We start from the raw sequence: 15,667 nt of genomic DNA on the forward strand, positions 1-15,667 counted from the left end.
TGTTAGCACTCTGGAAGGAAATTGAGAGGCAGGACCAAGGCCATATTATAACAGGGCAGAATCCAGATTCTCCCAGCATCTTCTAGGATGAAGGACCCCTCACTCCCCAGGACATCTAGAGATATGAGTTCTTTGATGATCAGTGTATCTTGCATGTCTGACTTCTCAATTATGAATTGAATTGATTTGCTCTACTGAATGCACTTTGCTTTTGGCGTTCATGAGAATGGTGGGGTTTGGCACAGCATGAAGAGAGCTGTAAAAGGCCTGGTGGCTTGAGGAGCTGAGGGAGATCAGAGAGCTTAGTTGGGTACTGTTACAGTGTTCAGATCAACAGGGTAGTGGGGTATGTATTGCTTTCAGGTTACAGGCTCCTCTGGATTTCAGCAGCTATTTACATACACATTGCAGTCAACCGCATACAATTAAGGAGGAGAGGGAATTATACAAGCTGAGCAAAAGAGAGCAGGGCAAAGAGAATGGTGAAAAATAAATTGTCATTAAGAAGAAAAGTACTTTACTAGTTCATCACCTGTGGAGAGAGTTGCTAATTAAATTCTAAGGTCATGCTTACATCAAATGAGCAATTTTTAAAAGCCTTTTTACTTATAGTGGGTGGCATATCTTCTATTGCATCACAGTGTTGGGCTCATCTGTATGATTAATTGGCTTTTATGATTGCTTGACGACTTCTTTGTCATTAGTACCTTCATTTCTGTGTTCCTCTTTGCAAAGCTTGGGGGAAAAATAATGCCAAGAATGATAATAAAGAGAAATGACAACAGAACAGATTATTGCCAGCCCAGTGTGTTCCTTATGCGAAGAAATTATTATGCATTTTTACTACCAGATGAAGTCTGTCACTGTAAAAATATTTCATTGAGCAGAGCTGGGTCAGCCATTTCAAGGGATTAATACAGGATAGAATCACAGACCACTGACATCTGAGATCCTAAAACATAAACAATCTATTTTGGGGTAGGGCGATAACTGCTTAAACTCAATTTATGGGATAAAAAAACCCCTTCGATGTTTTCCCCCTGAGGTGCTTTCTAAACAGTTATCAGTGATTCTAGGTCATATGGGTAGCTGATATATACACTAAATAATGTGTATGTTTTGGCCATGCACTGTGATATAGCAAATTTAACACAGTAGTTAAAAGCATAACTTTGTGGTAGATATGCCTCCGTAGGTTATGCTAGTTTGCATTTGTCGGCCTAGAGAGAGAGATTATTCCTTCGACACTTGGAAATTTTGTACTGGCCTCCTCATTCATCTTGATATCAAGGCAGTCTCTGTGGTTTCTGTAGTTACCGAGGGTTGCAGAAAGATAAGCCTCTCTGGTCCAGGAGTTTGGATGTTGAAGGCATAGAAGCCAATGTCACTTTTAATCATAATACCATTAAAAACGGCAGAGGTTTCAGCAAAGTGGTTTTCAGCATGTACCTTCAGTTGCTCTGAGATTTTTTTTTTTATCATTAACAAGTAATGATAGTTCAAATAAATGCACTTAGATGTTAATTGTTAGGTAGAGAAATTAATAAGGCCCAATATCACCATATCCTTTGTTAATGTAATTGAAACAGTTATTTTTAACTTAGATTCAGAGACTGAACCCTTTTGCACTCTTACCGGGCTCCCTAAGGGAAGTTTATTATTGCAGATACTCCAAAAGCAGCAAGCAGGGTGGACTTTTTTTTTTCCTTCTATTTTTGTTCTCTAGGGGCAAGAAAATTGATACAGTATAGTGAATATGGGGGTCTTATCCTTAATTCATTATTCAACAAGTCCTCCAAACACATTGGCTTTTCTGTTAACCTCTCTGAATTTTCTAATGGGAAATGTGGTAACCTTGGGTAACCTTGAAATGCTTTCTTAATCTGGCTTTAGGGATACGAGACTTAAATTTTTTCCAGGATGAACAGTTAAAAGTGCATCCCGTAAAAATGATCCCTTTAACTGGAGCCAGTTTTTCTATGCCTAACTTTAGAGGAAAGATTTGTAAATCATGGTATCAGCACTTAATTTGGGGCTCTATTTACCATGTAGGCTGTCAAGAAGTATTAACCTTAAGGTAAGATGAGAATGTGGAGTACAAAGCTATGGGCTGATGGCACAGAGTATACCAAGTATTAAATAGCATTATCCACCCTGCTTGCTACAGTAAATAGGATTTCACTATTATGATGTGTCAGGGCTTTCAGTGAAATCAAATTTACAGGACACTATACTGCCATCCTCTCTGCTGAGCAGCTTTATTCTGGGATCTTGCTTTCATATCAATCCTGTTGGTAGGAAATACTTGTACCAATTGTGCGTGGAAATTATAATTTAATGATCTCTTCCTTTTCTCTATTCATATCTTAGAATGGACCACTGTGCTTTGCAGCGATAGCCCCAGGGCTCCAGCTTTAAAGCCCAGTATTGCCTTTTTTGAGTACTTGTCATGATCATAAGTGCTAAGATGCCAACAGTATGGGTTGCTTACTTTCTCAGCTCTTCACATTTCCTTTACCTTGTGAAAGACTCTACAATAAAATAGATTCTGCTTACCATGACAGTTTTTAAAATGGTATGCCACTTGAATGTGTAAAGACAAGGTAAGAAATAAAGTGTTGTGAAATCCAGGGAATATTAATTCCACTTTTAAAGATTCTGTTCATTTTGTCTGGGGGGCTCAGTAGGCTGTCTTATTTGAAAAGCAGTTAATATCCTCTTTCCTTTCTTTGGAATCTTTTCTTGTTATTGATAAGAATATTGCACCCAGGAAGTCATTCTGCATTTCCTGTGTATTTCCTGTGTATTTGATTGAAAAAGAGCTAAATCTCTTAAATTTTCTTTGCATCCAATTTCATAATTAGTGATTGTTTTGCTTCTTGGTATCTTGTTTATTTATATATTTCAAGTGTACTCCATTTAGGCAGACCAGCTAGTGCTTATTTCCCTATTTTACTGACTAAAAAATTAAAATACATGAATATTAATTTTTTTTAAAGGAAATTGCAGGGCTGGCGTTAGAAGATGCACTTGAATCCCAGTTTTATGTTCAGACCATGAGCCAGCTGTGCCTCTATAAGGGATTATGTTTCAACACATTAGCTTCATTAAGAAAGATATATTTGGTCATTAAAACATTTGCAAATAGTGTTATCTCTTAACATCATCAAGTAAGAAGTGCCCATATCTGAACTTGGCATATAAAAGCAGGTTGGCACGGTAAGGTCAGCATTTAATGAAGGGAATCTAAATCCAGGCTGGCCATGGAGACTAACATAGGAGTTTGACCTTGGTCATTCTTATCAGAATTTGGGGTGGAGGGCGCTAGAGGGGGTCATTGGCATTCACCATTCATTCAAACACACATTTGTTAAATTCCTCCGGTGAGCCAGGCACTGTACGTAGGTATAGTGATGAATACAAACGGTACAAACACCTGTTGGCATCTGGTACAGAGCTTTTAATTGCCACAGTGGATCCGTGGAGGCTTTGCCAGACTGTTTTCCAGAGCAGAAATACTTTGTGAGGAGTAGCTGCTACTTTTTGTCCCTTAAAGGTCTAAAGATCATGGGATTTAAAGTGGGATTTAGTGGGTTGAAGAGATTCGTCAGGTTAAATGCTCAGGTAAAGACCCAGTGAACTGGGACTTCTCTGGTGGCGCAGTGGTTGAGAATCCGCCTGCCAATGCAGGGGACACGGGTTCGAGCCCTGGTCCGGGAACCCACGTGCTGCGGAGCAACTAAGCCCGTGTGCCGCAACTACTGAACCTGTGCTCTAGAGCCCATGAGCCACAACTCCAGAGCCTGCACACCACAACTACTGAAACCCCCGTGCCTAGAGCCCGTGCTCCGCAGCAAGAGAAGCCACCGCGATGAGAAGCCCGCACACTGCAACGAAGAGTAGCCCCCGCTCACCACAACTAGAGAAAGCCTGCTCACAGCAACGAAGACCCAACGCAGCCAATAAATAGATAGATAGATAGGTAGACAGACCCAGTGAACTGGTTGTGTTAAATAGCTATATTTGAAAATAAATGTTAATTATGTAAGTTCCATGAAGACCAGAACTATTTCCACTTTTTGATCACCATGATAGTGCCTGGCACATAATAGGCACTAGATAACTTTTAAAATTAATGTGTTAGTCAGGAGGTGGGATGGGTGCCTTGGCCAAATAATTTTGAAGAGTGCTAAGCTTAACTAAGCAGAACAGATTTCTTTACTGTAGGCCTTCTCAGAGTTTGTATACATTCTGAGCTTCCAAGATGAGGATACTGCATGCCATGTTTCAGCATTAAACCATAGAGCCTTTTTTTTCAAGAAACACTCATTAACTTATCCCAGTACACCATCTGAGATTTTCTGTGCCCTGCATAATGCCAGGACTTACATTTTTTTTGAGTCCTTCCTTATCTGCATCCTAGAATGTAGAGGTCGGGCAGCCATAGAAGTTTGTTGATAGAGTTCCTAATTTGAGGGCTTCTGAGGACCTGCAGCCATCCTGGAATTGCCTGCCTTTGTACGGTGTTGCAGAAGGGTGGACAGAAGAGGAAGAGGCCTAGGGATTCTAAAGTTCCTCTGGAGGGCTGTGTTCTGACTCTAAACTGTCTTCATAATCTCTGGCCTATCTAAGAGTCTTTGAGAAAGCTGTACCCATGGTAGCTCAGTTTCATCAGGGCCCTCCCACCACAGGACACAGAATCACGCCCATTAACCCAAGAGTCATACATCCTCATGTGAAGAATTGGGCACACAGAATGCCACCAAGGATCCAGGCTCGCAGTAGGATTTTCCTTCTTTTTCATGGAATGAAGTAGGAGGGTAATCAGATTTGATAAATATTTAATTACCACTGTGGGTCTTTAACCCAAAAGTGTTTACCAAGATCTAGAGCTGGAGGAACAAACAAAAGATGTATCAATATCTTCCACTCCTTCAGAGTCTCGAGTTTTCTGTGACCGTTCAGAAAGAGGTTTGGAAGCAGTAAGGTTTGCTTGCCTAGGTCAGAAAGTAGTGCAGTCTTTGTATCCTAGGAAGTTGAATGAAGGTCAACAGTCCTGCTCTGTAATCTCATTCAGCTTCAGAGACGGTTAAGCTCAAGAGTCCAGGGAGGACAGTGTGGCCACAGCACTGCCCCCTCACGACTTGTGGTTTCACATGAGGTCTATGAGGGTGGGAACCCTGTCTGTTCACTGCTCTATCCCTAGCCCCTGCAACAGAGCCTGGCACATAGTAGGTGCCTGACAGATCTTTGTTGAGTAAATGAATAAAGGAGTTTTCAGCAGGTGAAAGGCTTTAATCCCAGAAGTGGCCCAGGTACCTTAGATATGCATCTTCCAGGTGCACCTCACCTCAAGTTACACCTTACCCTGCAAGTTTCCTAGAGATTCAGGTGAGGGTCCTTCTGCTCCAGCCATGCCAGCTACTGATAGTAATGCAGCTGCATATCTTATTTACATAAAATGAAATAGTCAGTGCAGATGCTACTATTTGGGCGCAAACCTTTGAAGTAAATTAAATCATATTGCCTAAGTGATGTTCTTATCCGTTACGTTTATGTGACTTGAGCCAGGGGTAATCAGTTTTGTCCACAAACCCTGTCCTAAATAGAATCCGAACTTCATGAGTTATCCCCAAACTTGGCTTTTGGTGAAAATGTTCCTGGGTACTTTGCACTGTGGACATCCTTGCTGTTCCAAGGCTGCTGGCCAAGAAATACAGTATTATCATCATCAGCATCATATTAAAACAGCCACCATCTATTGAGGGACTATTATAAGCCTGGCAGTACACAAAATTATTTAACACAATCATTTTAACCCCTGGACAGACCTCTAGGGGAAGGTATTTTCTTCCTTCACCACCTAACCAGTTACTGACTTTGTTCTTCAGACTCAGAGACATCAAGTAACTTGCCCTAAAGTTTCCCAGCCAGTGTAGCCAGGCCTCTGTCTCCTCACTGACAGCCTCTCCTTCTGTGTGACCAGTGGTAGACTACAATACTCCCTTGAGGCTTTCTGACATTACAGTTATTATGCAATTCCACTCCCCTTGCCCAGATTTTAGGAAGAATTTTGGTGGAAGTGGGCATGACACTTTTTGTTTAGAGCCAGTAGAGTCAAGTAACAGATTCTCAGCCATGTTTCCCTTAGCAGCATTTGTACTTGGCTTCTTACATAAACTAAGCACCAGCAGTCTTACTTAACAGTGGATCATATTCTGCAGTGAAGTGATATTAAACCTGTTTCATGATCAGATGATGGATACAATTAGTATGGCTTTAGTACCTAGACTAAACGGATAGGAGAGATGCTGACAGTAAGGAAACAGTAAAGGATCTGTAGGTTGGGCCTTAGCCTCTGAGAGGATGGAGGGAAAAGATGATGGTCCTGGAAATACCAGGGGGAGAAATAACCAGAAATCAAAATTAAAGCCAGGCTAGATCAGCCATGGTGATGGTGAAGAGGCTTAGTGGGATGACAGCGAGAGAAGCGGGTGGAGGGTCCAAGAATGATCTTCTTGTAGCTCCCATTGCCACTTGGGCACCTTTGCCCTCACCGTCTTCCTTTGCCATGGCCTACTTTGCAAAATCATTTCTTTCTAATAGATCTCCAACGTAGCCCTTGAACTCCTGTGTCCACAGCAGTCCAGCCTACTTAGCCTGCTGTTCAGATTGCGTACATATGGAATCTTGGAGCATAAACTTCCTGCAAATTTAGGTTATTGTCACACAAATATGAGTTTACTGTCAATTTCCTTTCTCTAGTTTAAGGCCAGAGGTGTTGCTCCTATCTTACAGCTATTTAAACTTCAATTCAGGGGCTTCCCTAGGCTCTGCCTCTGAATTAACCCAAGTAATTAAATCTCAGAAAGTTAACACTCAGTCAGCTACCCTTAAGCCATTCCTGCATTTAACCTCCATGATGGTTTTCCCTCTACTGCTTCAGTGTTATTCACTAGGAAATCCCCAAGCTTGCTGTCTCTCTGTACATTGCTCTGCCCCGTGTTAGACATCCCCTGTTTAGGGGATATTGAGCACGTACTCCGTGCCCCGGTATTGTGCACAGTAGGTCCTGTGATCCATGGAGTGACTAACGCAGGCACGGTTTACCTCTGCTATCTCATCCCTCCTCCTTGCCTGTCATTTCTTCTTAATATTAGCATTTCTAGAATTTAATCATAATGTAGTCTCTACCTTGCCTAGACAGACTGTAAGTGATGTGAGGTGGAGAGTGAAAATAGAAGTGAGAGAAGAGTAGTTCAAGGCTGAGAGTTAAGATCCTTGGGTAGGCAGTCCATGTGCTGAGAAGGTCTGTGTTTCTGTTTATCTAGCTATTGTTAAAATGAAAATTTAACTAGAACTACAGTGAATATTTCTGTAGTTCCAGAAAAATAATACATAATAAATTATAAACCGTCTTTTCTCTCATGATGTAGTTGCTCTAGATTGTAGAAATTTGGCAGACATTCCTAGAACTGTTTGTTAAAATTCAATAGCATGTAATTAAAGGCAGAGACTGCCATTTCTCTGGTGGGTACATTAAAAAATTATATCATTTGGATTTGACCGTGACCTCAGTTCCCAAAAGAATAATGCCAGAAAGACAAAAGGATAAGTATATTGTGCTAAATAGAGGCACAAGTTACATAAAGTAACTACATTTACAGAACTGTCAGTTATACCCTAGCTATTTAAGAGTAATTATGCAAAAGATAGTTTCTGAATGAATGTTACTCTACATGTTGCCAGATGGAAACAGTGATTCTGATGAAATCCTGGGTTTTAAGCCTTGCCAGGCAGCAGAACAAGATTGCTGATGTTTTAAAGCCTGTGTTGACTGACGATTAAAACCAGTATTAATACCTGGATGCTATGTTAGTGAAATGGAATATTTTATAGACACATAGAAGTTTACTGCTTCTTGGAACTTTTTTTTTTTTTAAAGACACATTTATTCAGCGTCATGATCAGACTATTACATTTAGCAATCAACAGCATGGGTGCAAAAAAGTCTACATTAAAACCGTTTGTTGGAATGCTTTACACTTTCCACAGAACAGAAACTAAAATAACCTGTTATACAATTAGTCACAAATACAGTCCTCGAGTTTTTTTTGCCCATACACATGAGTATTGTCTAAAACATGTCTTCTTTGTAGCAGCCAGGCCCTGCCAACGCTGTGCTTGGCTGAGTTCACAAATCTGTTGTAACCTGGAGCTTCCCTGTCACTTCCCTGGCTCCCCTCTCCTGCTAAGCGTTGTTTCCCGGCAGTCATCAGAACCTTCTGCCACTGCCACAGCTCCTGCTGCTGCTGGAACCGCCACAGCCACCTCGGTTTTGGGGTTTGGCAGAGTATTGACCTCCACCACCATGGGGGCCAGAACTTCTGCCTCCAAAGTTTCTTCCTTTCATGGGTCCAAAATTTGAAGATTGATTGTTGTAACTGCCAAAATCATTGTAGCTTCCACCACCTCCACAATTGCTTCCATCATTACCAAATCCATTATAGCCATCCCCACTGCCACCATATCCACCACCACCACGGCTGCCACCAAAGCCACCTCGACCACTGAAGTTTCCTCCACGACCAAAGTTGTCATTCCCACCAAAACTACCTCCACGACCACCACCAAAGTTTCCAGAACCACTTCGACCTCTTTGGCTGGATGAGGCACTAGCCATCTCTTGCTGAGATAGGGCTTTCCTTACGTCACAGTTGTAGCCATTCACAGTGTGGTATTTCTGAATGACAATCTTGTCTACAGAGTCATGGTCATCAAAGGTTACGAAAGCAAAGCCTCTCTTTTTGCCACTGCCTCGGTCAGTCACGATTTCAATCACTTCAATTTTCCCCTACTGTTCAAAGTAATCTCTTAGATGATGTTCTTCAGTGTCTTCTTTAATGCCACCAACAAAAATCTTTTTCACAGTTGAGTGGGCACCAGGTCTTTGAGAATCTTCTCTTGAGACAGCCCTCTTTGGTTCCCCAACTCTTCCATCCACCTTGTGTGGCCTTGCCTTCATGGCCGCATCCGCCTCCTCCACGGTGGCATATGTGACAAACCCGAAGCCTCTGGAGCGTTTGTTGTTTGGATCCCTCATCACCACACAGTCTGTGCACGCTCCCAGCTGCTCACAATGGCTCCTCAGGCTCTCATCGGTTGTTTCAGAGTTCACACCTCTGATGAAGAGCTTCCGCAGCTGTTCGGGCTCTTTGGGTGACTCTGACTTAGACATGACGGCAGTGGAGGGTGGGTGGGGGAGACGTCAACAATGCTTACTCGGCGGCGTCCACGAGCAGAAAGTGCTTCTTGGAACTTTAATATTCATCTAGCACAGAAGTGTACTTTTTCAGATGAGGAAACAGAAACCTGGAGGTTTAAAAATTGGTTTTATGTAGTTGGGGAAGGGAGTGGTGGCATTGTCTACCAATTCCTTGTAATTGTCTCATCAAATAAGTTCTAAGTTAGTGAATGAGTATTTGTTTATTTAGGTTCCTAGAAGTGATTTGTGTTGGGGTGGCCATCCCAGCTATTGCAGAGGTGACTGAAATATAATGAATACTTGGGAACCATTCCTTAGGCTTTATGAAACTTAATCAAACAAGCAATAAAGTTTCACTAGCTTTGTTGATATCATGGTACAAAGCAGGCATGCAGTAGTCTTAACATTAATTGCTATACCGAATGAAAGAAATTTTCAGTAGAACTCACCTGATTGTTCTATCAGAGGAAAGGACAGCTAAGTTGCTAGTTTGTTCCAGTTGCTCATTTTCATATACCCACAAATGCTTGTCTTCTGGTCATTACCTGCGATATTTAAGAATAACCCCAGACCTCAGAATGTTAGGGAGATGAGCTTAGATGATTCTGGAATGCATCAAAGCCTTGGGACCCCTCCACCAAAGGACCTCAAGGTAAATATAATGGCATTAAAGACAAGTGGATATGGATTCAAATGTTAGACCTCCTACGTACCAGTTCTTTGTCCTTGGAAATACCAAGTAACCTGTTTGACCCTCAGAGCCCTCATCTGTAAATTGGCTTTCAAAACATGTTTCCTGAGGGTGTGGAGAGGAAATAAAATATTATATGTGAATTTACATGGATATTAAATTAGGATAACATCAGGTATCATCATCATTAGTCTCCAGCGTCTAGGAGATTGATAATTATACACTGTTTGAGGCAACTTGTTGGGGGAAAAAAACCCTAGAAAAAAATATCTATTATTTTGTCATGTTGAAATGTTATATTGAATTTTGCCAGAAGAAATAGAATCACTGGCTCAATTGTAGGTCAGTTTTGTAAAATAGACATAATTTTTTAAAAAGCTACAATTTGGGTCTACGTTATCTTTTTGATTTTCAGAGCTCTTTAATGTACTTCATTTTATCTGGTAAAAAGGGATTTCTCTTGTATGTATTTCCATTCAGATTTGGCAACCTATATGTATCAGAGAGAGTAGATAGTAATCTGGATACTTTCGTGCACTTGTGCACTTATGTTTTTGTGTCATCCTCCATCTCTTGAGAGAGGCTGGGGTGAATCTTTGTCCATTGAGTTGAATGAATATAAGCCCAGCTGATGGGAGGGAAATTAAAGCAGCAACAGAAACCCAAAGCTGGTTGAACTTTCACTTTTCCAGGTTAAAAATGGCTTATTTATTAAACCCTGTGATATTATAATGTCGGACTCCAGCTCCTCAAGACTGGGCACACAAAGGCAAAGAAATCAGATTCCAGAGACTGGTGGTGAAGTTTGGGGGTAGCAGCTTTAAGGAAGTTGCTGGGGTATGGGGAGCATAGGTCCAGAGGAGGCTGTAGAATCTGGAGGAAATTCTATACAGCTCATGTCTAGGTTGGTTCTTGTTGTTGTTTTTTAGTGTTGGCTTTTCATTTTAATCTTCTATTGGAAGTCTCTGACTTAGGATATTAATGTAGAACAAGGATTTATTTCTGCATTGTGATTTTAGGGTCAGTCTTGCAGAGTTTTTTATTTAATAAGAAGTACAGAACTAGTGGGGGGTTTTTGGGTTTTTTTTTTAAACCCTCTGCCTATTACCCATAAAATGGAATGGATGACAAGGAGGAGAGAGCATGAAAACATGAGTGAGGACAGGTCACAGGGTCGTGATGGGGCAAGAGCAAGGAGACATGCAGCGAGGAATCACAGAGGGGCATTTCCTTGACAGACACGCTCGTCTAATGGTGGATTTCACGGGGAAGAACATTCCTGGTTAGAAGGGTCTTTTCTTGAAAAACGAGTTTAACTTTGGATTGTATTCATGAGTGGCAGAAACCATCACTGGTGGGGTCATGGCTGCAGGAAGGTGATAGGGGGTGTTGATATCAATATTGTAGATTTCATTTCTACAGAAAAATGTACTAGGTCAGGCTTAATTCTGGCCTGTCTCATCATTTTGTGCGGTTTATGCAAGGATCTATTAAAAGTACTCACCAAAGAGCAAAATCACTGAAGTCCTTTTAATTGTAAAACAAAGAGTCTCACCATATTGTCGGCCAGCTCAGAAGACAATCACAGTAGGCTGTGTTATCTTCTTTAAAAGTGTACCTTTTTTGACTAGATTCCTCAAAAGGCAATCTGAGAATTTTCATAAAACTTAAAGACTTAAGTCTAAAACACAAAATTACCAAGCCAGTAACCTTTCAAAAAGATTTATATGTATGAAACTCTAATATGTTTCTCATGTAAATTCATTTTCATATATTTCCCACAACTTCCTGTTCTGTTTACTGTTTCTGTCTCAAAAAACAAACCAAAAAACCCAACTAGGGCTTCCCTGGTGGCACAGTGGTTGAGAGTCCGCCTGCCAATGCAGGGGACACCGGTTTGTGCCCCGGTCCGGGAAGATCCCACATGCCGCGGAGCGGCTGGGCCCGTGAGGCATGGCTGCTGAGCCTGCGCGTCCGGAGCCTGTGCTCCGCAACGGGAGAGGCCACAACAGTGAGAGGCCCGCGTACCGCAAAAAAAAAAAAAAAAACAAAAAAAAAAAACAACCAACTAATATTGGTTAGTCCCCTTAAATTATCTTTTATATATGTAGTTCTTATATTTTTAGTCCCTTGAATCATAGTATATTTTAATGACTAAAGTATCCAGTTGTTATAAATTATGGGCATTATAAGGATTAAACCTGGTTTCTCAGTTGTGGATGAATGTCTTTTTATTTGAATATGCGACAGTTTAAAGATAAAGGTATAAGTATCCATTGTTAATTGTTTTTTCTTTCTCTTTTTCTCTGTGGTACAAAATATGGTAAAATACCTGCTAACTCACCACCTTGAACACCCATAGGGCAGTTAAGAAAATTTCCCATAGCCTATTTTATATAATATACCTTCTGGCTCATCCCATTATACAGAAAAAAACATTTTTCTTTTGAGAAAATTACAGCTCTTAAAAGTTTATCCACATACAAAAGGAATGTGTTGGTGGATATTCTTTATGCTGTATAGTTCTCATTATTTTTTTAAAACAAGCAATTTAGTACCCTTCTTAATAACAATTGAGAATTTTTGCTTGAACGTTTTCTCTTCTTTGTCACCACGAGCTGTTTACCAGGCTCAGTCATTCATTTGATATTTATTTAGAGTGAACTATGTGGAAGGCTCCATTTTAGACTCTGCAGATTTAACAGCGGAAAACAGGAAAAAAAATCCTGTTTTCATAAAGTTAGCGCTCTGTTAATATAACACTGAATAACGAATATATTTCATGTCAAGTAGTGGTGAGTTATATGAAGAAAAATAACTCATAATAAGGGGAGAGAAAATGATAGCGTGCAGGGGGTGGAGATGCTGTTTTACGTAGGAAGGGCTCTGATCAAGTGCCACTTGAGCAGGCACCGAGCGCCAGGCTGCGCCATGTATGGGGAAGAGCCCTCTGGCAGGTACTGTTGAGCACCAGTTGCCCAAATCTCTTGCCTTGATTCCATGCCGTTTATTGCTCTAGTGTATCCTTCACTATCTTTTCAGAAAGTGCCAGGTTTGCTTTTCAAGTACTACAGTATCTGTCTTGCCAAGTCTGGCAGACAGTGCTTATTTTGGTCTGTATTTTGTTAGCAGATCAGTTCTATGTTGAGTTCAAATGGCACTCTGATTTCAAGAGTGATTCTAATCCTTGTTCTAGAGGAATAGTAAATAGGCGCTGTGGATCGGGTAGATGAATATTGAAGTACTTTTACAAAATTCCGTGTCAAGTGAAAATGTGCCTGAGTCTCCCTGTGACCTTGTACTTTTCTCCTTAGACCTCCCCCGAGCTTGCATTCCAAGTCAGCATGAATAATCCTACTTAGCTCTTTGAAAGGTAGAATGGCCACATTTATCGTGAGCCTACCATTTGCCAGTCCTCTGCCATGCACTTTACATGCCTTACTTCATTTACCCTTTCTAGCTGTTCAGGACGGTTATCCTCATTTTATAGACGAGAGTGAGGCAGAGTAATGGTGTGTACTTTATCCCAGGTCACAGAGAGAGTAAGGGGGAGAGCCAGGATTTGATCCCTGGAAGCTAAGCCTGCAATCTCACCCTTTGTCCTGCATGGACTCCTGGGAGGTTGGACTTGGGATGGGATTGCATTAGACGCAAAGAGGCTAAATAGGCTGCTTGACTCGACACCTGTTTATAATATTAGTTGGGCAAAAAGTCCTCCTCTAACAACATTTAGCCTGTGCACAGGGTGGACAGATCTGTTTTCACCACCTCCATGTTCCCTTCCCTGTTTTCACTGAGCCAAACATAAAAGGCCTAATAGCTACTCTTTGCACCTGTTGTCTTTGTACCGAGTCTCCACTTTGGGGTTGTTTTTTCTTTTTCTCCTTCTCTCACCTTTCCCTCCCCACTTTTATGTTCCTGGCACCCCACTGCCCTCTCACTTCCTCTCCATCATTAAAACAGAAAAAGGTTGGAGTCCCCGAAGTTTTCTCTACCGTGGACAGTCAGCTGAAGCTGCAGCGGTTGGGCATGACTGTAAATGTTAAAGTGACTATTCTGGAGCTTTGGGACACATGTTCATTTCTCATTCTTAGCACGGGTTATCACTCTCTTTTTTACCCTCCCTGTAAATGTTTCTCAGGACACTCAGTTATATGATTTGCTTTCCAGTACATTTGGCATTATTTTAAGAGTATCTTTGTACCATAACCCTCTTTATCTGATAAATTACAGTTCATTTTAGCTGTCTGTCTTAACATTTCTGATTATAGAAAATGCAGTTTTAATAACAGAGGTATATGGTTGAATACATCCTTGTAATTAATAGAGATATTGCTGACATTGTATTTGAAAACAGTGTTCTGAACAGGATGAGCTGCAGGATAATATGAGAGTTTTCAGAACTTTTTACGTTATTTTTAAAATCTTTCAGTTATCGAGTCATTACTGTAGTTTGAAATTGAGGTTTATCACATTGCCACTCATCTTTTGAAATTGGTATCTTTTTCAGTACGGTCAGATAGTACCAGAATCAAGAGAAAATAAGGTTTGTCTTTGTTTCAACTTGCGACACATTGCTGCTGTTCCCCACCTCCCCACTTTAGTCAACACATGTTGAGTTCTAGGTGCCAAGATTCATGGACATGGTTCCCTTTTCTTAAGGAGCCAGTAGACTATAACAGATACGTAAATGCAAGGATTATTTCCCTCTCCTCTAGTTTCTTACATACAGTGAAGCGTTCAAAAGAATTTATCTTTTTGAGATAAGGGTGTCTTCAGAAAGACTTTCACTTGGATAAAGTAAGTGATGAAACCAAATTGAAAAATCTTATTTATCATCCCATGTTGTGTAATAGAATCTGTAGGAATTGTTAACCTGTGAATCACCTCTATATTGCTTTTTATCTAAGCTGGTTACATAGAAGATAAGACAAATGAAGGAAACTGTAGCAGCTAGGTCATTATAACTGAGGTACAATTTTTATTTTTTAATGACTTGTCCTCTGGCTTTAGGTTGACATTAACTATACTGGGAGGGAGCACATGAATTAATCATTGGAAAGTTATATTGCTATGTTTCACTGGTTTCTAAGCTTTGGTTGAACATTTAAGGGGCTTTTAGTGAAGTTATCAAGTACATCACTGCATCACTTCCATTGAGTTCGCCAACTGTGACTAAGACACTCATGGTAACGAATGAGGATCTCTTCTAGGTGGTAAACTGAGGCTCCAGGGCAGCGGCTGAACTCTGATCGTTGTTGAACTAAATGTCCATGTACAGAACAGTATGGCTGCCCAGGGTGCTCTCAGATCAGATTTAAGAGCTATTTAGAAAAAAAATGGCTTTATGAACACTTAGCTAAGAGACGTTCCTGATTGTAAAAGTGATATTCTTGCTAGTGTTTGTACTCTTTCTTATCCCCAGGATGATTCAGTGGGACTCGAGTAATATTATATCAGGAAAGCTGGAGTTCTCTGATATACAAACTCTAAGTGTGCAAAAGACTAAATATCGATTTTTCTTTGTATAATTAGCGCTTGCACAATACTAGGCTGTTCGTGCTTTGTTGAACTGAGAGCTAAATCCCAGAAAGTTGGTATGAGAGAATCAGAAGATGAGGGCAGGGCTGGCATAGGCCAGCTGCTTGAGGAGTTGTGTCAGTGGCTGGCAGCCTCAACAGAATGCTCCTTTGCAGTATTGCTTCTGCTTT

General features: G+C 40.9%; 1 protein-coding gene and 1 pseudogene across 1 annotated transcript in view; one reads left to right on the top strand and one right to left on the bottom strand.

Moving 5' to 3' along the window:
- The window catches only part of CHCHD3 (coiled-coil-helix-coiled-coil-helix domain containing 3), a 287,860-nt gene that overhangs the window by 188,649 nt on the left and 83,544 nt on the right, over positions 1 to 15,667 (top strand). The gene's annotated exons all lie outside the window — the stretch shown is intronic.
- Positions 8,276 to 9,238, bottom strand: LOC132524123 (heterogeneous nuclear ribonucleoprotein A1-like 3; annotated as a pseudogene).

Source organism: Lagenorhynchus albirostris, chromosome 8 (assembly GCF_949774975.1).
Source record: "Lagenorhynchus albirostris chromosome 8, mLagAlb1.1, whole genome shotgun sequence".
Taxonomy (NCBI): Eukaryota; Metazoa; Chordata; class Mammalia; order Artiodactyla; family Delphinidae; genus Lagenorhynchus; species Lagenorhynchus albirostris.